The sequence below is a fragment of the Leuciscus leuciscus genome, assembly GCF_965113295.1.
Source record: "Leuciscus leuciscus genome assembly, chromosome: 16".
Taxonomy (NCBI): domain Eukaryota; kingdom Metazoa; phylum Chordata; class Actinopteri; order Cypriniformes; family Leuciscidae; genus Leuciscus; species Leuciscus leuciscus.
The window spans coordinates 17,266,115-17,288,563 of NC_138740.1; the positions used below are offsets into that span (position 1 = coordinate 17,266,115).

General features: G+C 36.6%; 2 long non-coding RNA genes across 3 annotated transcripts; both read right to left on the minus strand.

Moving 5' to 3' along the window:
* Nucleotides 1–7,323: 7,323 nt before the first annotated feature.
* On the minus strand, nucleotides 7,324–17,512 carry LOC309477442. Its single transcript, XR_014198632.1, has 4 exons — nucleotides 17,425–17,512; nucleotides 14,942–17,179; nucleotides 8,849–8,980; nucleotides 7,324–7,562 (listed from the first exon to the last, which is right to left on the minus strand). It is a non-coding gene; the product is annotated as an uncharacterized lncRNA (long non-coding RNA).
* Nucleotides 17,513–18,703: 1,191 nt separating this feature from the next.
* Nucleotides 18,704–22,375, minus strand: LOC309477445. 2 transcript variants are annotated; one of them, XR_014198635.1, is made up of 3 exons: nucleotides 22,248–22,375; nucleotides 18,969–19,121; nucleotides 18,704–18,770 (listed from the first exon to the last, which is right to left on the minus strand). It is a non-coding gene; the product is annotated as an uncharacterized lncRNA (long non-coding RNA). The 2 variants fall into 2 exon arrangements; XR_014198636.1 differs by having other exon boundaries at nucleotides 22,229–22,358.
* Nucleotides 22,376–22,449: the final 74 nt, after the last annotated feature.

A 22,449-nucleotide genomic window follows, 5' to 3' on the forward strand; every position in this document is an offset into this window, starting at 1 on the left:
ACGGAGGAGCTGTCTTTTATGCTCATGGACTCTCCGCTGGTTCCCGCTAGGTCATCTCTGGTTAGTGCAGCACAATCCCAGGGTTGACTGGGGCCACAGCTCCATCTCGGCCTGGAGCAATCAGTGCTATGCCTCTTGTCTTGTGTCTGCCCGTTCGTTTGTGTCTTGTTCTGTGTTGCACGATGAGTCGGTGAATTTGTCAAACGTGCCCGAGGAGTACCTCGACCTGAAGGAAGTGTTCAGTAAGTCCCGGGCTGCTTCTCTTCCTCCGCATCGTCCCTATGACTGTGCTATAGATCTACTTCCAGGTACGTCTCCGCCTAAGGGCATGTTATACTCGCTTTCTGCTCCAGAAAGGGAGGCCATGGAGAAATACATTTCTGATTCATTAGCAGCCGGGCTCATTCGTCCTTCCTCTTCTCCTGCTGGGGCGGGGTACTTTTTCGTGGAGAAGAAGGATGGTTCCCTGCGACCGTGTATTGACTACCGAGCGTTGAACAATATCACAGTAAAGAATAAATATCCTTTGCCGTTGATGTCTTCGGCCTTCGAGCGGTTGCAGGGAGCATCTGTCTTCACAAAACTGGACCTGCGTAACGCTTATCATTTGGTTTGCATAAGGGAGGGGGATGAGTGGAAAACCGCATTTAATACCCCCAGGGGGCACTTAATATCTGGTTATGCCTTTTGGCCTGTCAAACCCGTGCTGAGAGACATGATCGACCAGTTCATATATGTCTGCCTGGATGACATATTGATAGTTTTTTCGTCTCTCCAGAAACATGTTCAGTACTTCAGGAGAGTGCTCCAGAGGCTGCTAGAGAATGGGCTTTTTGTCAAGGTGGAGAAAGGCACTTTTCATGCACAGTCTGTTCCTTTCTTAGGATACATTGTCTTGTCCGAGGGAGTGCGCATGTATCCAGACAAGGTTAACCCTCTGAGGTCGAGAAACGCGCCCACGCGTTTTGCTGGATTTTTTTCAGTTCAGTTCAAAAGAAATTAATTTTGCTCTGTTGACTTTGATATTACAAGCAAGTTTCATACATCAATCGATTCTGTTAAATGTGTATTATTTTTGTGTATACTCACAATAAAAACAAAGTGTGGTGCTTTTTGCCAAATAAAGAAAAATAAACACGAAGCTAGGTTCTGCCTTCTCTCTGTCCGTGTAGTCCATTCCGAAACGCGTCCGAAAATGAATCATAACTCAGCGAATACTTCTCACACAGGCATGTGAGTTATGTCTTTATGAAGCTTGAAATCTCTTCTTTTAAATGAAGTAATTTATATAAAACACAAATGTTTTCAACTCATGTAATCCGTTTGAAAGCAAGGAGAGGTACCGTTTTTCCTTCTGCCTCATTATCTTTATAATCAGCTGCGGGCGCCCCGCCCCCGGCGCGATTCACATGTAAATAGTTTAGGTGATCTAGTATACGCCCCCCGATCAATGCCATAAAAACACAGTTTCTATCAGACTTACTGATAGTTCATCGCGTTTTGAGTATGGCACGCTTCTCCGGTAATAAAGACGCCCTTCAGATGATTCTGGACAGCGAGGAAGAATGCACGATACCGGGTTGTTTCCTCAGAGGAAGATTGTAACAGACGACGAACGGCAGCATATTGAAGAGCGAATTCCGCCGAGGACACAATTTCGGAGTAAGTTTTACTTAAAAGTCTTTTGTCTTTTATTTTTCGTGTTCGCATTTATGAGGAAAAAAACAATATTACGTGACAGTTCTCCATTATGGACGCGAGCGCTCTAAGCACTAAAATACTTTCAAACATTCACAGAGACCTCAAAACAGAAACTACAAATCCTTTCTTTAAAACGAATTTCGTTTTGTATCAATTGTATCTTAATTTTAATAATTTTTTCATTAACAAATTTCCTGGATTTAAAGTAAATATAGGCTAGCAATCACAACATAAGGTCTGAACTGGAGATCATCATGAACCCGTAGCCTACTCGCCTCACATGTCTAAAAAAAATTTAATATATTTACAGAAAGCTGGTTCTAAACAAAACCATCCAAAACAAAAAAACTATGTAGCCTAATAAATGTGCATTTCTCCGGTGCGTTCACAACGTTACAGTCAGGCGAAATATGAAAGACAACATTTTGTTTAGTAGATTTGGGTACAGTTTTTACTGTAGAATATACTGCCACATCAAATAAGCTTTTGTTTAGCAATTTCTATATATAAAATAGCCTACTATTTTTGTCAAAAATAAAGTCATCAACTAAGATGTTAGCTGTTCCAATGTTGGCTATATTCAAAGTAATGAATACATAGATAAAATGTAGGCCTATAATCTTTTTTTTTACAAAGAAAGAGTACACTTGAAATATTGTTGAAATTGTAATTATTGTTGTTGTAACCTTTTTAACTTTGAAATATGTATGATAAAATGTATACTTTAGTTTTTACAAAGAAAGATTACACTTGAATTGTTGTTGTAATTGTAACCTTTTTAATAAAAAAATATATTTACAAGGTAGATGTAAACAAACTATTAAAAGGTAAATATAAGCCTTTTCTTTAAATAATTTTTATTGTGTTTTATTACTGACAAATTTGGGGAGAGGATACATATTCCAAAACCTGAAAATACAGTATGAGAATTAACTGCACAATTACTAGACATGTTTTCCTTGGATATTATAGGCCAAATTGCAAGCACAATATGTGGAAAAATAAAAAAGAATTGAGATGCTTCCAACTGTTGCTCTTGCATTCTTGTGGCTCAGTGACTCACCTGAATGAAAGGGTCATTAAGTATGCGGGCCCCATTGTCTCCTCAGGTGTGAACCACTAAATATGCATGATCGTTGACGCCCACTCCGCATATTGCCTTTCCAAACAGAAAGTGCTTTGCAAAATTCAAATCAATGTATTGTGTTATGTGAATGATAAGGGCAGGATGATTTTCACATCATTTTGAAGAAAAAACACTAGGCAATGACATCTATTAGACAAAAGTCTTATTGGCACATATTTAGCATGTGTTTTATGGCCTTATTTCAGAAACTTTAGTTTTTAGTTTTTTCAATAACCACGCATAAACATTATTCTCTCAAAAATGCAGACATGTACATTCTTGTTGCTCACATATTATGGTAGCCCTGTTTGTGCTAAATAGTGTGTAATTTTTTTTTGCCATTAATATGTTTATAAGCAACTGAAAAAAGCACAAATGTCAGGGCATGTCAGAACATCTCAAGGACCCCAAAAACCCCTCAGACCTCAGAGGGTTAACCTGTTAACCTGTTAACCCTCACCAGTGTGTCGGCGCACTGAAGCATTTTTTTTATTTATTTAGTTCAAAGTTACTATCAGATTAAATGTTATACTTTGACAAACTATACATCATTAAAAAGATATAAGACTCAAGTTTCAGTATTTGACCACTATTGTATTCTGAGAAACTTATAGTGACAGTTATGTCTTAATTTGTGTCAGGAGTTATGAAATGAAAAAATGCGTTGATCCCTTTAATATGAATTATGAGCGTCAGCTGGTCCATTCATAAAAAAAAAACTCTGTGCTGTCGTCATGACAGTGCTTCACAAAACAACGTCCCTCAGGGCTTTTAGCTAAAAAATGTGCAGACTTGGAGAAATATTGATATATTCTCATAGATTCACATCATATTTCTATAGACAGGAATAATATTTATTGAATTTATACCCAAATGCGTCGATGTAATCATTATGAGCGCTCAGTTTGGGTATGTCATTTCTGGGGATTTTTTAAAAGTGGCGTTGCAGCTTATGAAAAATCCCCAGAAATGACATACCCAAACTGAAACAGATACAGTTCATGAACCCTTTGAACTAAAAGCACAAGTATGATCTCATTTGAAAGCTGACACATGGTAGTTTATTGTAAATGTAGATTAATTATTGTCATAATGAAAAAAAACATTTTTTAAATAGCTTCAAAGTTTTGTAAAGTTATTAGAAATTTATTTTTATGAAACATATTCATGAAAATAAAATTGAAGTGGGCACTGTAGCAATCTAGAAATGCACTGCAGCTAAAGCCATATGTGTGACCATGTTATATTTAAAATCTGAAAATGATAAGTCTAAAACTCTGTATTTAGTTAAATGTTTTTCAAGATCATGTCAAATTACTTTATTTTGGGCCTAGCTAGCATGTTAGCTTAGCACACCATCAATACACGACCATTTATGAGATTAAAACCATGTTTGTGTTCCAAACGTACTTTATAACGCAAGTGGAGTGTTTTAAATAATCTTCTGTGATCTAATTTGGCTTCAGATAAAAAAAAAATCAGACAGAAAATATATTATTTATAGAATTATGTACAATGATAAAGTCTATATCGATTAGCATTACATTATAAATATAATCTATTATTATAAAAATACCTGGCATTGCTTGAAGAACACAGGCAAATCACATATCATTGCAATTATGTTTATTGTTTTCAAAACGTCTGTATCTGCATATTACAGCGATCTCTGTGTTAGCCCAGCTAACACACGACGTAACCATTACGTAATGTATTCGTACTTTTTGGTCACGTCATGACCTTACTAACTGACAACGTAACTACAACGTCGCATGCTCGGAATTTCATTACCATCATATTACCAACCCACAACGTCGTCAGTACGTCCTCCTAAGGTTATAAGATAACCAACAACGTTCCAGATACGTACTCTATTCGTAATAACTTGGTCATTTCTTGACTTACTGGCAACGGAACTGCAACGTCACGGGACCGTAATTTCATTACCATCTTATCAGACTGCAATTGCTATGAAAATATTTTATTTATGTTTGTTTAGTATTCTGTACGTTTTAAAGACAATAGCAAGTTTAAATGTATAAAAAACGTTCATGACTGTATCATTCCCAGCAAGCATGAGACACCAGATCTGCAGATTGCATCAGTCAACACTACGTGTATTTTTTTTTTTTACATATGTGTAACTTACGTGCAAGACGTATACCTACAGAAAAAGTAAACGAACAGTAAACGAAAAATGAATATATTCGTGATGTTTTGGTAATTTCATGACATATTGTTAACGTAACTGCAACGTCATAATGTGACAGAATAATATTATGACAGACATTAAAAAAATGTTTTTACCTCTTCTCAGTAATTCGTCTTATGAAATAAATGTGATTTGTTGTCAAGTTTTAAGTCTGCTGCATGTATAATTTTTTTCTGTTATGTCTCTGTGTGTGCACAGTATTATAACTTTAAAAGTAATCTTGGCAAGGAATCTTGTGACAGCTTAGGTTTTTTTTTCGGTTTCTGAGTTGGGTGTGTAGGCCTACATCACCAAATCTAACTTTATCTTACCTTAATCACGGTCTTGTTTGCTAAAATATAGCACCATTTTGACAGATGTCAGCAACGTTCCCTGCTGGTTATTCCCTAACTGTGATCAGTTAGTTCCACAAGCCAGAGAAAAGATTACATTATCAGGCAGCAGGGGGCGCTCATGCACAATGTTTTTAGTGTTTAGTTGTTTAGTTGTAAACATTTTCAGGGAAGGCCCCCTAAAACTACATTCAGGTCTTGATTCTTGAAGCAAATTATTAGACAACTGACAAATTGAATCCAGTTAAATTGGGGAATAGCGTTGGAAACACAAGCACATTATCAATATCACCTGACGAAGATTTACTATCCACATGTGCAGAATCATGTTGTGATTAGTCACTATTTAACAACAATTCTCTTGAAAAAAACAAACACTTTTTTCCATCATATGATAATTGTAAAATAAGTGTAATTGGTTGCAAGATTGTAGTACCAAACACTGTGTCTGAAAGGCAATCTCTTTGAAAGGTCCCTCAAAAGCAAACCAAAAACGGCGTAATATGGTACAAGACGAGATTAATGAAAACCTGGTCTAATAGTGTTGAAACAGCTGCACAACATGAATAAGTGGCAAAAACACTTCTGTACTCGGCTCACTAGGGAGAGAGATAGGCAGTCAGGTAAGACACTATTTAAATATGAAAGATTTTTTGTGTTTTTTTTTTACAAACACATTTTTGGAGTCCAAAAATTTACAATAAAATTACACAAGAAGTTTAAAAAATGTCATTAAAAGATGAACAAATGGAATAACAGAACAAAGTTTTGTTACAGCATTAAAAAAAGAAGAAATACTTGGGCAAATAGTTTTAAAGCAATAGAAGGGGGAATAGAATATATAATAGAATAATAGAATAGAATAGAATAGAATATATCTGCAGAGGAGATGATATCTGCATTTTGGAGCCAGAGTGTGAAGATGATTAGTTCCAGCTTCATGCACACAAGAGTGAGAAAAAAACATTTAACAGCAAATCAACAAAAATAAGATTCTCCGACTCTGTGAAAGGCAGTCAGGGACAGAGTTTGTCCATTTAAAATTATGAGAGCAGCTTCAACAGTAAAGGGATTTAATAAATTAGAAGCATATTGGAAACACTGTAATGTTTTCACTTGGCTACTATTTAGATATTACAAGCAATTAAGATGAAAAAACTAAAAAATAATTAACTGATAAATTGTTACAACTTTTACTCTACTGTGGTGTTAAGGGCTTTGTTGATCTTCTCACAGCTGGATGTTGTGTTCCATGAAACAAAGAGTCGTGTTTGGGGTGACATTAAAGGGATAGTTAACTTTGAAATAAAATTTCTTTTGCCTTGGCGACTGCAGTTCATTGGAACGAAACCGTAGCCAAGGCGATATCTAGTGTATATATCTATACCCGCCCGCGCCCTCAGATCACTTGGACGCAGCTGAGTTCAAGAGGTAACAACGATATAAATACTGTTCGTTTTCTCACACAAACCGCTCGTTTCGTGTCTTAGGCCATCAATGTGTACTTACGATGGGGAATTGTTTAATTTGGACGATGGGGAATTGTTTTAATTTGGACTCTGTGCATGCTCTTTGAGATAATGACCATAGACCTGCATTATTTGACTGACAGACAAGAACGGTTTGACCTAAAAATATCAAAATTGAAACTACTGCGGAAAAAAAAGACACCTACATCTTGGATGCACTTGAGGTAAGCTAAAACATACCAAAAATTAATTTCAAAGTGAACTATCCCTTTAAGTAAAGTAAATAATGAACGAATTTCCATTTTGGTTACACTGTTGCTTCAAATATTTTTTTGCCACTTGTAATAAAGAGTACATTTTATATGGGTTTATCATTTGCAGTTTCAAGAATTTGTTCAGCATGTGTACTACAAAGTCAAACAGTTCCTGTGCCTGGATGTTCTTGTGGCCAGTGATCTGTGTCGCCGTCCTGACGGTAACAGTTCAAACAGGGGGTGTCCAGGGTGAGTGGAGTCTGTGATGATTTTACCTGCTCTCTTCCTCACTCTGGAAGAGTACAGGTCCTGGAGGGTTGGCAAGGGGGCACCAATAATCCTCTCTGCAGTCCGGACTGTCCGTTGTAGTCTCCTGATGTCCGATTTGGTAGCTGAACCAAACCAGACAGTGATGGAAGTGCTTAAAACAGACTCAATGACGGCTGAGTAGAACTGGATCAGCAGCTCCTGTGGCAGATTAATAATGACAGATTAAATTAATAATGGTAATAATCATCATCATCATCATCATCATCTACAGGTAAAAAAACAGGGGCCTGTTCTTCAAATGTGGATTAAATTAGACAGGGGCTCAAGATCCCGGGCCCTATGCATTGGCAGTCCTGATGGGCCCCCATGCAACATTCATGCTCCCTGCTCTCTTCACTTCCACCATCATCCTCAATCACATCTTCCCTATCATCTTTCTCTACATGAAGGATACATTTGATATTAACCTCTTATCCTAATTTTAACCTAACATAATAAAATACACTACGATGTTAGTGTTACTTAACACCTTTTAGTCAAAATGGCTAAACATGGTTTGCTTTAATTTTGAACTATATTGTCTAAAGAGGAGGATGAAGGGTCTGTTGCTACTCCACTCCCCATGTTTCTGAAACCGAGGGCCATGTGTTTCACAATGTTAAGATCTGCTTCTACTAAATCTGACATAAATATAATGTTGACATACATTTAGCTACCAAATTATCTATAACACTGATTAGCCTAATATTGCTAATTTTAGATATTATAGCCTTTTCATTTAAAATTAAACCTGTTTCAAATTATGCTATTATAATGGTGTGTTGTATACAAACAGCATTGTCAGTAAACAGCATTGTCAGTGTACAGTTTATTAATTTAGCCTTTACCTCAGATTACATGTATAACCAAATTATCATCTGAAAGTGTATGTTCTGCTCTTTTTTTAGGACTAACGATCAGGGTCAAGCAGTTTAGCACTAGATTTCTTGTTCTAGTTTGTGCCTTTCTTTGAAAATAAATCATTTACCAATTGTTTCCCCTCATTTTGTTTTCTTTGCTTCTCCTGTCTTTACTTTCTTTTTTGGAGGCCTGATTTGGCTTTCTTTGAGAAAGACATTTCTACAGCAGAAGTTTGCACTCCATCAGATGCTCAACTAACTAACATAAACAAAATGTTAGAAAAATTTGAAAAGTTTTAGTTATTCAGCCAATACACTAACTTTACATTTCATCTGTCATTCATTATTACATTTAATTAGGAGATGAAAATGTCCAGATAAAATAAAATATATTCCAGACTTTTCAGGAGCCCTCTCTCCCCTTGGGGCCCTGGTAATCAGTACTGGTTTTACCCCCAGTCTGACGCCCCAGAGGATTAGTTATCAAGATTTTACTGTTGACGATTTGAGATGATCCAGAATCGTTAGGTTCTTCGAAGTCAGACCATACATTTCCACATATTATTTCCTTATCATAATACTTACCTCTCAATCATTTGCACATCAAGAAAGCCGAATGCAGCAACGCGTCGAGTAATCGACAGACTGGCGTCGCAAGCTAGCAGTGTTGGTTCTTCTCTTTCAGCATCAATGCTTATTGGCGACTCGCATCGCCACCTATGGGTTGTTGAATAGTATGTATTATGTTATGTATATTATCAGTGTCTATGGTATATTTCCCATCCCTTCCAGTTACTGGAACTGACAGTACAACTGATTAATTTTAATAGTTAATTAATTTCATAAATCTAACCAAATTAATTAATATTATAAAGTTTATATATATATTAACTTATTATTATATAAATGTACATTTAAAAATAAATTATATATAATCTTCTGTCACAATTCACATTCTTCACATTCTTCGCGTGCCATGCCCGCGAAACCTGCCAGCAAGGGTATATAAGCAGGGTATTGTGACCACCGCGCGCAGAGCCCAGTTTTCATTACGAGTGGACATCTACTAACTTACCAGCTTTTCTGAGGTAAAGTACTTTTTACTTAACCGATTTAGATACATTACTTTTAAAACATACGAGCCCACTACAAAGGTAAATGACACTTAAAACTTTGAAGAAAGCAAATAATAAAATCTAATTATAGGATACTATATTATAGGCCTACGCAGGTATAAATAACTATAAATAACTGCCGCTTTCACCTAATGAACATATAAACATTTAAAATTGTCATAAAATTGATTAACTGCACATGACATGTCTTTTACAGTAAATGTAGCACTGCTTTTCACATAAACAATGGTTTTCCGTTTTTTTTCCTTCACCACACAAATAAATACCGTTAAAAGTCTGTGTGACGTCATTTGGGATAATAGAGAAAATCCATCCGCTCAGATTGAAATAAACTTTTTCGTTTCACCAGTCATGTTTGTTATGTTATCGTTACTTTAAAATAAATACATTATACAATTATTAATAATACTATCTTTACTTTGTAATGAAAGCGCGTTGTCCCACAGGCTTGGCTGCGAGCGCGTGAGCGTGAGCGCGTACACCTAAAGAGAGCAAGAGACGTGTCTTGTAAAGATGAGAGCAGTTCTATAATGAAATACGGACAGAGCATTACAAACAGTGGCAGTAACAGATACAAAAAAGATAGACAGCATTAAAGAGTTATAGTATTCATAAGTAGTCCTGAGGTACTAATATGATTATTGAGCAGTGACTAAAAAGTCGTTGTAGAGTGACGCAGAACTACATTAAGGAAAATTAAAGTGGCAGTGCAGATGCAATAAATAAACTTAAGAGCAGCACACATTCCGATTGTATAGTAGATCAAAGTCCAAAATGTCATTGTTGAGTGTCACTACTACTACTATTAATAATAATTAAACTCAGAAAATAATAAATGAAATATAATAAAAGTTATTATTAGTATTATTAATACTATTCATAAAAATGATGACAATAATAATAATTATTATTATATTTTATTAGTTACTGTTAATAGTATTAATAATTAATAGTTAGTAGTAGTAGTATTTTCAAGAATGAAAATTTTACTGACTTAATATGGTTTCGTATTTGTTAGTGGGTTGTAAAGTCTCATCAGACGCATTACTGCATTCTTCTCAAGCATTTTTAGATGCTATTAATAAATCAATAGCCTTTATTAACTTTTAGATTTTATACCATGAAAATAATTATTCTCTTCACCTCTTTTTCAGTATCAATTGCCGTCTGATTATTGTAAGTGATAAATCTAGCAGTCATCCTGATTAGTCCAAAAATCATTGCCGAAATTGCATGCATTTGAATTCTTGCTCATGTTCAGACATGTTTCTAATTTCTCTCCCCTTTCCTTGTGTGTCAACAGCAGCAAACTATAACCCAAAGGCTCTTTTAAGAGCCCTAGCACAGAGCGACTTTGGCTTTGTAAGTATATGTTTTGAATGCCTGTCAGATACCTTCTTAGTATTTAAAAGTTTGATTTCTGTAAGTGATCAATCTACACAAACTTTTTAAGCCTTTAAGATTTACGGATAGTAAAATTCCATCAAAGTGTATTGAATAGTCCTTAAGTAAAAATATGTAAGGATTATTAAATGTTATGGAATTTTGCTATTGATTGAAATGCGTAAAACTCCTGCATTTCTGATTAGTCGATGATTAATGAAAACTGAATGCATTCTGTTGCAGCATTGTCATACATTAAAATATTAACGTCAATTAAACATGTCATGTCACTGGTTGAGCGTTCCCGAGATCTTCTTCAGTACTTTAATGGTGGATGAAACACTGTTGGTACATATCGCCACTTAACGGAATAACGGTTATTAACATCAAGACACAAATCTTCACAGCCAACACACAGATTTTCGAGATGAAAAAACAAACTCCAACAGCTGCATTAGGGAAACACGAGCAAGTGCAAAACTGAACTGATAAAAAAAATTGTCATTACTTAATGAATGCAAGTGAATGGTGATAATGTCGACACAAACTACTTTAGAAATATTTTCCTATACCAAAACACAGAGCAAAAAATAACTAATAGTGCTTTTTTTCCCCAGCCTCTGCAGTCAGATTTTTTCATAGCTTTTAATTAAACCGACTGACTGAGGTAAGTAAAACACACCGTAACATATTTATTGTGAGGAATACAATTCAGCTTTTGGATTACATGGAAGTATTATCTTATTATTTTAGACATAATACACAATGAGTGAGGAAAAGAGGGAAAGATCAAGGGAATATCTGAGATCTTGGAGAGCAGCCAAACGTGTTTTAAAAAAAATAGAAAACAGTATAACAGAAGTCAGCGAGCAAGTCCCAGAGTGTCAGACTGACTCTGATGATGCCTCAAGTTCTATGGAGGACCACCTGTCCACTGGAGCATCATTCACATCGGAAGAAAGCGACTGGGTGGATGACTTTGTGGAAGCCATGGACCTGGAGCAAAATGACACAACTGACCAGGAAGACAAATTATCACTTGCAACAGATCTGGCAACCTGGGCATCCCAGTTTCAAGTGAAGAGCAATGCTGTTGACCATTTGTTAAAGGTCCTTCAGCAACATGGCCACACAGATCTTCCATCCACTGCCCCTACTCTGCTGAAAACACCTAGGCATGTAGCAACCATCCAAACATCTGGAACGGAATATTTACACTATCCCCTACATCAAAAGTTACTGGACTACCTGGAGAAGTACCCTGTTGAAGAGCTGCAAGACCATGACACCATTCATTTGTCTTTCAATGTTGATGGCCTACCATTATTTAAGAGTTCAGTGAAAGTCATGTGGCCTGTCCTCTGTGCGATCCACCTCAATCCCATTGTTGTTTTCCCTACAACATTAACTTGTGGAAACAAAAAGCCAAATGATCTGCATTTTTTAGATGATGTTGTAGCAGACCTCAAAGACCTCCTGTCTAGTGGCATTCAATGCAAAGGTAAAAAACACAGCATAAATGTTCTCTGCATTGTCTGCGATGCTCCAGCAAAAGCTTTTGTCCGTGGCACAAAGCTGTGCTCTGGATATTATGGCTGCGATAAATGTGACCAAAAGGGTGAATGGTTCGACAGAGTCACCTTTCAGGACACTGAAAACCTCACTCTAAGAACAGACGCCTCATTCAGAAGCCAGGTTCAGCCCCAGCATCACAAAAGCATCACACCACTGGTCCAGCTTTCCAATGATATGATCAAAAGCTTCCCCATTGATTATATGCATCAGTCATGCCTGGGGGTAATGAAAAAGTTGCTGCACAGTTGGACAAGTGGTGCGAGAGGAGTAAGGCTTTCCAACAATCAAAAGCAAATGGTCACGACTAGGCTTCTTCAACTCAGAAGTGACATTCCATCGATGTTTAGTCGCATGCCTCGAAGTCTTGATGAGGTGGAGAGGTGGAAGGCTACAGAATTTCGCCAATTCATGCTTTACACAGGCAAGCTGGTGCTGAAAGGAATCCTTGGTGATGACATGTATCAACATTTTCTGACTTTCAGCGTTGCCATGTCCTTGTTAGTGTCACCAACACTTGTCCAGAGGCATTCAGAGTATGCAAGAAACCTGCTGCATTTCTTTGTCTGCAGAGGACGAGAGATCTATGGTCAGGAGTTTATTGTGTACAATGTCCACTCTATGCTCCACATCACTGATGATGCTTTGCAATTTCATGGGCTTGACAACTGCAGTGCATTCAAATTCGAATCATACCTGTATACAATGAAGAGGATGGTACGAAGTGGAAAACACCCTTTGAGTCAGATCGCCAAGAGAATAGAGGAAAGGCAGTCATCTCCTCTTAAAAAACCCAAAGAGCGAGAAACAGCGAGTGCCAGGGACAAAGCATTCTTGCTGCATGAGAATGGCTGTGAGATTACTGATGAAATGGAGAAGGATGGAAAAGTCCTTTGCAGGATTTATCATAATCCTGTACCACTGTTCACTGAGCCATGCCACTCTTTTCTTGTGGGAGTCTACAAGTACGACAAAAAACAAACATCAATGAGATGGATCCGCAGAAAACAAGTGGAAAAGAGAGCAATCAGAATCAATCATGGAGACACTGTAACATTCATGGCCATCTTGCATCAACAGTGAATTTGTGACTGTTTAATGTGAGATATTTTATATATTCTCAGGGCTCGAGACTAACGGCGTCCTATCGACGTCCTGTTTAGGACGAACAGAAATATTATCCAGGACGCCTAAAGGAAGAAAGACATTTTTTGTGCGTGTTCACTTACTTAGAAAATGCCAAAATTAACCGACCAAGCGCTGACTACAACTGAGCGCGTCTTCTCATGCTGTTACTATAGTTACTATCACTGGCCGACTACTCACCCGGAGACTTCTTTCGCGGTACATCTATCACATGGCTTATTTTCACAGCCGAAAACGAGACGATAACTAAATAAAAACTAGTTTTGAATGATGAAAATGTATTAACATTTTCGTCAACTAATTAAAACTAGACAAAAATGTTAGATAGTGACGATTTGGGAAGCGATCCAGTCAGAACTGATGTCCTGCGTTTGTGGTAGATGCGCACATTTGTACTGTAATCAGGGTGGCCGTGGGTCCTTAAAAAGTATTAAAATGTCTTAAATTCAGATTCGCTAGGTCTTAAATATTTCTGGTCACGTTACCACAAAAATTTGTGAAATTTAATTTTTTATTAAATCTGATTTTTACCTGTTTACAGATAACTACTTTGAATGGAGCTAAATAAATATTATAATATATATCAAACATTTTAATGGTGTTTTTATTAGTGACTAGCAACTAACAACTATAGATGATAATAACAAAGTACAGAAACAACATGTTTATTTTGGGACGGTTGACATTCACTTTAGGACGGTTCAAATTGTTTTTCAGGACGGTTCCAGGACGGAGGTGCAAAACGTTAGTCTGGAGCCCTGTATTCTAAATGTACATAAATATTCTAGGAGAAATGTGGAATAAATTACATTCTCAATAAAATAACATTGCTTTTGTTTTCCTTAGCATGTACTATATTGTGGAATTTACAGACGAATCATCTGTTGGAATTGTAGCAGAGTGTTGGACCTATGAAGAAGATGGGGTATAACCTTTCACAAGTCCAACCCACATCAATAATATAATCTTGCAAGTTTCAATTTACCCAATAAGTTAAAAGTTAGCTTCTGATTTTCTGTACAAATTTCAGCAACAATATAGTTATTGGCCCCCGACCAATCAGACAAAACGGGCAAAAAAAGAAGAACTCCCTGATGAGGAAAACTGGATCACACGAAAAATACGTGTTTTTTCCAGAACTGGTAAAGTTCAATATATGGCTGGATATTTTTATATTATAATTGAATAAATTATGATATTTTGATTTCCAAATTTCATTAACGTTTAATCCCTAGGTGATTTTGAGAAGGCAGTAAAACGGAGTAAAAATGCTGAAAACAATTCCTCTGTCGAAAGTGATAATGACAATTGCTTTAAGAGGCCAACAAAAAAACCCTGCAGATTTGAAGACAGCAGCGATGGTATGAGAACATTACAAGCCCAGAAATGTCTAAAAATGAAACCGATTTTACATTAATTTCAATAAGTAAATGAAGTATACCTTTTTTTTAAGATGAGTGGGGAAGAGATCACTGGACACCAACCACAAAGAGAAAACGTCAAGGTACATCTGTAACTTACAAATGAGTAAATGACTAAACAATGTAATTAAAGCATTAAAGCCTTCAGCATTAAAGCCTTCAGCATTAAAGTAATTCACATTTTGAATACAATTTAGATGAACCCTTTGCTCGCCTCAAGGCAACAACTGAAAGAAAAAGGCCAGACAAAGGTATAATATTTTTATAACATAAGAATTAAGTAATATATGATCAGTAATATATGATCAGAATATTGACTTGCAAAAAATGGCCAATGTTAAATTTAATTTACTGATTTATTTTTACTTTTTAATGTTTTAACAGCAGAAGCAGCTAAACTTCCAATTCCACCCAAACTGCAACAAAGTAATTTTCCATACCACAGCAAATAAAGTACAATATTGAAAGGAAATATACTTTAGGGGTGTGCGATAGACAATTCTCGTTATCTAGGATTTGTTTGTTAATTAGACAGTATTTTAGAGGTTTTTTTCTTTTCTTTTTTTCTCTAGTACCTCCCAAAGCTTTTCATATTCTGTGCGGTTAGTTTGCAACTGTAGAAACAATGGAAATCACATGAATTTATAAAAGTGTTACATTTTTTAATGAAATGCATCTAAATGTTTTGCCGGCATGAGAATGCAAATATATCCTTTGGGTTCACCTTGCTTTTTGAAATACAACCAAGCTCGCATATGGCTAAAATCAACAATTATGGTGCTTTTCCATTAAAAGTCTCGTCTCAGCTCGGCTCGGTTTTCGCTCCGTTTTCCATTGCAGATAGTACCTCCACAATAGTACCTGGTCGTCATAGCGACACCGCAGGAAACTGCCGTGACTTCTTCTACACGACACACACCCGCTACCCACACACACAGGACAATGGAGGAAATGAAGTGTATGCTTGTTTTGGATGTTTTTGTTTTTGCCGTTTTTTTATTCAGGAGACTCCGTCTGGCGCGTGCAATGATGACGCAGTGAATACTGACGATTCTCTCTGACCAATCAGCAGTCTGCCGTGTTTTCACGTCACATTTTAGTATCGCCTCAGCTCGCTCAGAACCTCGGTGGTACGAAAAAAAGTACCTGGAAGCAGGTAAGTGTACAACTTGTACACAGTGGAAAACCAAACAAAGGCGAGTCGAGTCGAGTCGAGCCAAGGAGAGCTGGTACTGTGTAGTGGAAAAGCGCCATTAAACAAAACAAATCGCACACCCTTAACTGTATGCAAGCACTACAGTGCGTGCAGAATTATTAGGCACGTTGATTTTCTAATCATATTTTTTTTCCATGCACATTTTACCAATTCCAAACCACATCAAAGGTAATAACTACTATTAATTCAAGAGTCACTCTCAATCTGTCTGTCTATAAAGCCTATAAAAAACAGTCTTCATGTATTTTACTTATTAAGTGGGGGTCATTTTTTCTTTACAAATTGATTCTTTACCTAATCTAAGTCTCTGAGACCCTGACACCTTACTCTTCTGGAGACTCCAGGTAGGTTGCAGTTCTGGAAAATGGTGGCGCTGGAGAGTAAAGGGTTCCTGATGGTTTCACACTTAATTCTTCACCTTAATTCCTAATTCTTTTGCAGTTAACATGTGTCTTTTCTTCTCCACCTGTTTTTATCTGACCCTGCTGACCCAATGAGCATTTCACTGTCCAATGGTCATGCCTTAACTGCAATCTCTAGTATTGCATTCTTCTTATGGGTATTTAATCATTTTTTACTTTTAAGTCTGAGTTAAATCTCTTTTTTGGCTTATTTTATCTGTAAAAGAAAACATGCCTAATAATTCTGCACACCTGAATTAAAGGCGTTTTTCATTTCCAGCCTTCAAGAACAATTATAGATCACTTATAAATGATTAAATACAAAATTAATATAATTTATTAAGATTAATATGGTTTGGAATTGGCAAAATGTTCCTGGGAATAAAATATGATCAGAAAATCAACGTGCCTAATAATTCTGCACTGTAGTAATCTACCCTGAAAACTGATATATCTAAAGTCTTCACAGAATCTCCCCACCATCCCACATGTGACACGTCAGTTTCCCCATCGCATGATTTACCTGAAGGTAGAATTTGAATCACTTATCTTAATATGTGACCTTCTACTTAGGCTTAACAACTGTGCATTCATCTTGCTTGCAGATGTTGAAGAGCCTCCCAGATCGTCCTCAATGGCAGCTATAGATACAAATGGTAAATAAATGTATAGAGAAATTTGTAAAGAATCCGTTTAGAGCAACTTGAGCAACCAACAGATTGTTCTATGTGTTTCAAGATATTAATATACAACATATGAGACAAGCAAGTTCAATGTAATGCACACATAACTTGTTACACACAGATTAAGGGCATTGTTTTCAGTTCATTCAAGTACCTGCTATTGAAAGTTTACATACTTGTATAACAGAAAATTGTGATGTTACCTTTTCAGTGGAGAGACAATCATGGACCAAGGCTTCCAGAGAGGCTCCTATGTCAAAAGGTCTAAAAGGTAAGAGATACAACAAGACCAAATGTATTTAAATGTGATCAAAAATGTAGGGCTGTACTGTCCTAGTCGATTAGTCGATTAATTGGTCGATACGTTCTGGTTCGACCAAAATTCTGATTGGTCGATTTTTTGCCGCATTCATTTCATCAGTTTGGCCGCGTTTATTTCATCAGTTTTGCCGCGCTGAGGCGCGCTCATTTCATCAGGTGGAAAGCACTAACTGCTAATGGGGGTGTTTTCAGAGTACCCTTGTTTCACTGTAACAGTCTGTCTTCAGAACACCCCCCTTGTTTTCACCTTTTTTGGATTAGCCCAACCCAAGAGAGAGCGATAACAGAAGGTTTGATGCTGAATATTATTTATTTAATCGTGAGAGCGTTTAATAGTCAGTCCTCTTCTAACATGTCAACAACAAAGAAATCGACAGTGTGGCAGCATTTTGTTAAAATTGATAACAGGAAAAAGGTCGAATGTAAAGTTTGCAAGCAACAGTTTTCCACAGCTCGACGACAAACATGACTAAAAGTGGTAAGCTCACTTGTCTGCGTTAGCTTGCCCTGTCTGTTTTGAGTAGGCTATATGAACATATCAGAATTAGCGTATTTCAATGTTTTAGTGTGATAACCTAACTTTTTTATTTTTTATTTGGAGCCTAATGCGCAATTGCGCTGTGCTGTTGGTTGTGTTAGTTTTGAGCCTAGCTGCTTTATTTTTCAGTTATGCACTTTATTTCGTTTCTGCTCTTGATCTGGTTTGTTTAATAAATATTCTTTTTTTATTAAAGTGGACGTGCCTTTTGTGTTTATTAAGAGTAAAAGCTTTAAGTTAATAGTCTATTCGTGTCTCAGCTGCGAAGCTGAGCTCATGTTCAGCCTCGCTCGGTGCGAGGACATGCACGGTGAAATGACAGTGTCTGACAGTTATAACTTATTATAACATATGACAAAAATAATTGTCTAAATTATGTTGCAAATTCCTCAACAGTTCTTGTGATGATATCACTAGTTGACAACATAGTACTATTTTCGGAAATCATAAGCAATGATATTGCGCAGGTGCACGTGATGCAACGCTGTCAGAGCCGACAGACTCGAGTGTCAGACTCATTTCAGTGCAAAATAATTAGGTCAAAAACTATTTAATATACTGCAAATAGCCTATTAGTTTTTTATGTTTATTTATAATTCATTTAGGCGGACAACAAGGCTACCAAGTACTGGAGGACATTGAGAACCACCTTAAAGACTCTGAATTCCGGAAGAAGTTGGTGGGTGGCAACTTAATTCAGAGGACAAACATAAAATGTTACAATATTAGACCTTCTCTTTGCAGATTTTATATCAATATCAATGCCGAATATCATTTATAGGGTTAGGCAATTTAGAATGAAATTTTACAAATGGCTAAATAGGTTTCATATAACGAAACTGCTATGACATTTTACGACATAATGAGTACACTATTACTTTTGGTTACCTGCATGCCAAAAAACAATTCTCTTCCAGACACACCATCTCAGCCTTATTGGTGGGAACAATCCAGGAGAGTGTGTAAGGAGGATCATGCGGGCAGTGGCAACAAACAATGTGTGGAGCCACTACAGTCTGCATGGGAAGCGGAAGAAGCTGCCTTTGATAAAAACATCAGTGTGCAAAGTTATCACACGTGAGTCAATGTTCAGTTTATGAACAACAGAGATTAATGTGGTATAAGTAACAAATGTGACACCAAAATAATAAATAACCTTCCGTTTTCTTTTCACAGATGAGGCTTAAGTCTATTCCCAGACTAAAATGCATGTTTGAGCTGTGTTAACTGAAAGCAACTTGCACTGGCATTATCTTACAATATGTCAGGGTACTATATGGTTATCCGGACCACACCTGACCACATGTGACCACAACCGCTCTTGGTTGGTCGTAACCCCAGTGACGGGTAGGTTTAGGGGCGGGGTTGGGGTAGGTCTATCAGGTGCAGTCCGGATAACCGTATAGTACCTATTAGGGGTGTTCGGTTCCGGTTTTTTTGGAGTCGACTCCGACTCCCGACTCCTAATTTTGGAGTCGGTGGAATCGACTCCTCGACTCCATTTACTTTGAATTAAAATAGGGTCAGGATTCAGAAGGTGCGTCTCAATATGCTTCCTCGTTTCTCGCTCGTATGTCCTACGACCCTGAAACCGATCGAGCTCCGCTCTCATGTAGGACATCTAAATTCTTTAATTCCACCGGGAGGGGGGCGAGGAACGAGGAGGCTTCCTGAGGAGTCAAGAGCGAGGATACAAATGTTTCCTATACTAAAATGTTTAATCAACTAAACCTTATAAATCCCCCTCCTTTTCACATCGCAGCTTCTTCAAATCATATTTAAGTGTGCAATATGTTAGTATTAATCATTAAACTTGTAAAAGCAGACTTGTTTTAGACAGTGTATTTATCTATTTATTTTGTATATTATTTTATATAATTTTAATGTAGTGAAGCTATGAACTTTAACTTAAGCATGTTTAACTTTATTTTTTAACTTTTTTTGTTTAACATTGAAAAATATTAGTTATATTATTACCAGTGGTGGAGGAAGTACTGAATCTCAGTACTTAAGTAAAAGTACAAATAACCAGAGACATATTTACTTTAGTAAAAGTAGAAGTACCACAATGAAAACCCTACTTAAGTAAAAAGTAGCCTACCTGATTTTAAATGTACTTTAAGTATTAAAAGTAAAAGTACTTGCATAACAATTTATTCTCTTAATGTCTATATTCTAATAATTAGGGCTGTAACAATATGCAATATGAATCCGAAATCGCTACACTCAGATCTACGAACCTGTGTCGCGGTGAGAAGGCAGAATCGCGACACACACCTTTTTTGAAGTTAACATTATAGCCTACAATACGTAGACTACACCACAAAACTAGTTGAGGGTAAATTATTTAATATTGGGCAATTCCATCGTTGTAAACGGGACATTTGCAGTAAAAACTTGAAATATAAATTCTCAGAAAATGCATTTAATACATATTGAAAAATATCAGTATGCGTTTTATATTTAATGGGAAATAGCCTAGGCTACACATGCGTTACGGGACACAAAAAATCTTTCACTTTTAGGTAGCAAAATATTTTTTTGTACCTAATTCTGTGAATTACACTGCGCAAACCAAAAGTAATACCCACCGGATGAAGAAGGGTTGGCTCTCCACAGAACATAAAATATTTATTTTATTTTATTTTTCGTGTTCCCATTTATGAGGAAAAAACAAAAGACGTGACAGTTCTCTGTTACGGACATGACCGCTCTGAAAGCGACTTTAAAACTTTCACTGAGACCTCAAACAGAAAGCACAAAGCCTTTTTTTTAAAGTGAATTTCGTTTTGTATTAATTGTATCTTAATTTTAATCAATGTTTCATCCAGGATTTAATAAATAAGTAAATATAGTAGAAAATAGATAATCACGACACGTAGGCGCCGGCGAGTGAACTGAAGCGCGTCTCATAAATGAACCAAAACTCAGCGTATAAGGTAGCCTATCTATCTATACATTATTGTTCTTTGTTTTCCTGGCATTACTTTTTTTTCCCTCTCATTTCTTTATCTTTTTATTTTAATTTCCGTATCTTTACATTCATTATAATCTTTTCGTTATAATGAACTGTTGCTGTGTTGAACTTGAAAAAAACACTCGACACTGGGAGTCGATTCCTGACCTGGAGTCGATTCCGACACTAGGGCTAGTGAGAGTCGAGGAATCGACTCTTTTGGAGTCGACTCCCCATCTCTAGTACCTATGTCAGTGCCATTGTTTTTGTCTCAAGATGCACACTAGTAATGTTTGTTTTTTTAAGGCATGTTTATAAAAGAGTTTGTTAACATGTGGAGGCTACAAAATTCCCATGTAAATGAACAAACAGAACAAAGAAAGCTCTGATCATGTTTCAGTCATACTTCGATATGTTTACAAGACTATTTACCTGTCTGTGTATACTAATATATATATATACAGACCTGCCATTGAGTGGAGTCACATATTTTTGTCATTATTTTGAGAATGCAAGACACGCACAAACATGCCTCTTGAACACGAGGCATGTGTTAAAAAAACATTTTTTATTCATGAGGATATTGCATTACATATAATGTGTGCTGGTCAACTAGTCAACTAGTCTAAATAAAGAAACCTGTAGAAAACAATAAAAAAATAAATATTTTTTCTATTTTCTATTTGTGACGTGCTGTCTATGCATTTGAAAACATGCACATTTTAAACAGAACACGCATTAGCTGAATAAACGTTAGCCAATACAAACGTATTTATAGAAAACAGTTGACAATGAATAGACAGGAGTCACATAACCCAATAATAGCAAAACGAATCACTTATTCTAAAAATATCTAAATTCGAATAAGACGAATCCGACATAATAATGAGGGCTGTATTAACGGTAAAGCGTCCGTCATTTAACGAAATTAAAATTTAAAAAAACGAATGCATAACACAAAGTGCTTTCTGACATTTTGACATAAAAAACACAAGCAAGAACAAATTGTAAACTTAGTCCGTCAATTTTCATTTTACAATTATCTTTTCTCTCTGTGTGCGCGCATCCATGTTTTCTGAGAGAGAGCTCGCGCAGCACTGAGACAACGGTAGCCTACTTTTTAATCCGTAACTAATAACGCTCTAGTTTTCATACAAACTAAATATGTAACATAAATAGGTACTTTGCTTACTTTAAACTAGGCCGTTTACCTTCAGGAGTTAGAGGTAGCCTACCGACCGTGACAGCTGTCCTCTTAAATCAGTCAGACGGCGGGCCGCGGGAGTGGTATTCTTTATTGCTTTCGATGTTCAGTCTCTTAATGATAGGCCTACGCATCTGTCAATCATCGTCGCTTGCTATTTGGGAAATGAGCACAGCGCTTTGATTGGTCGAACTCCGCTTATTTTGCTG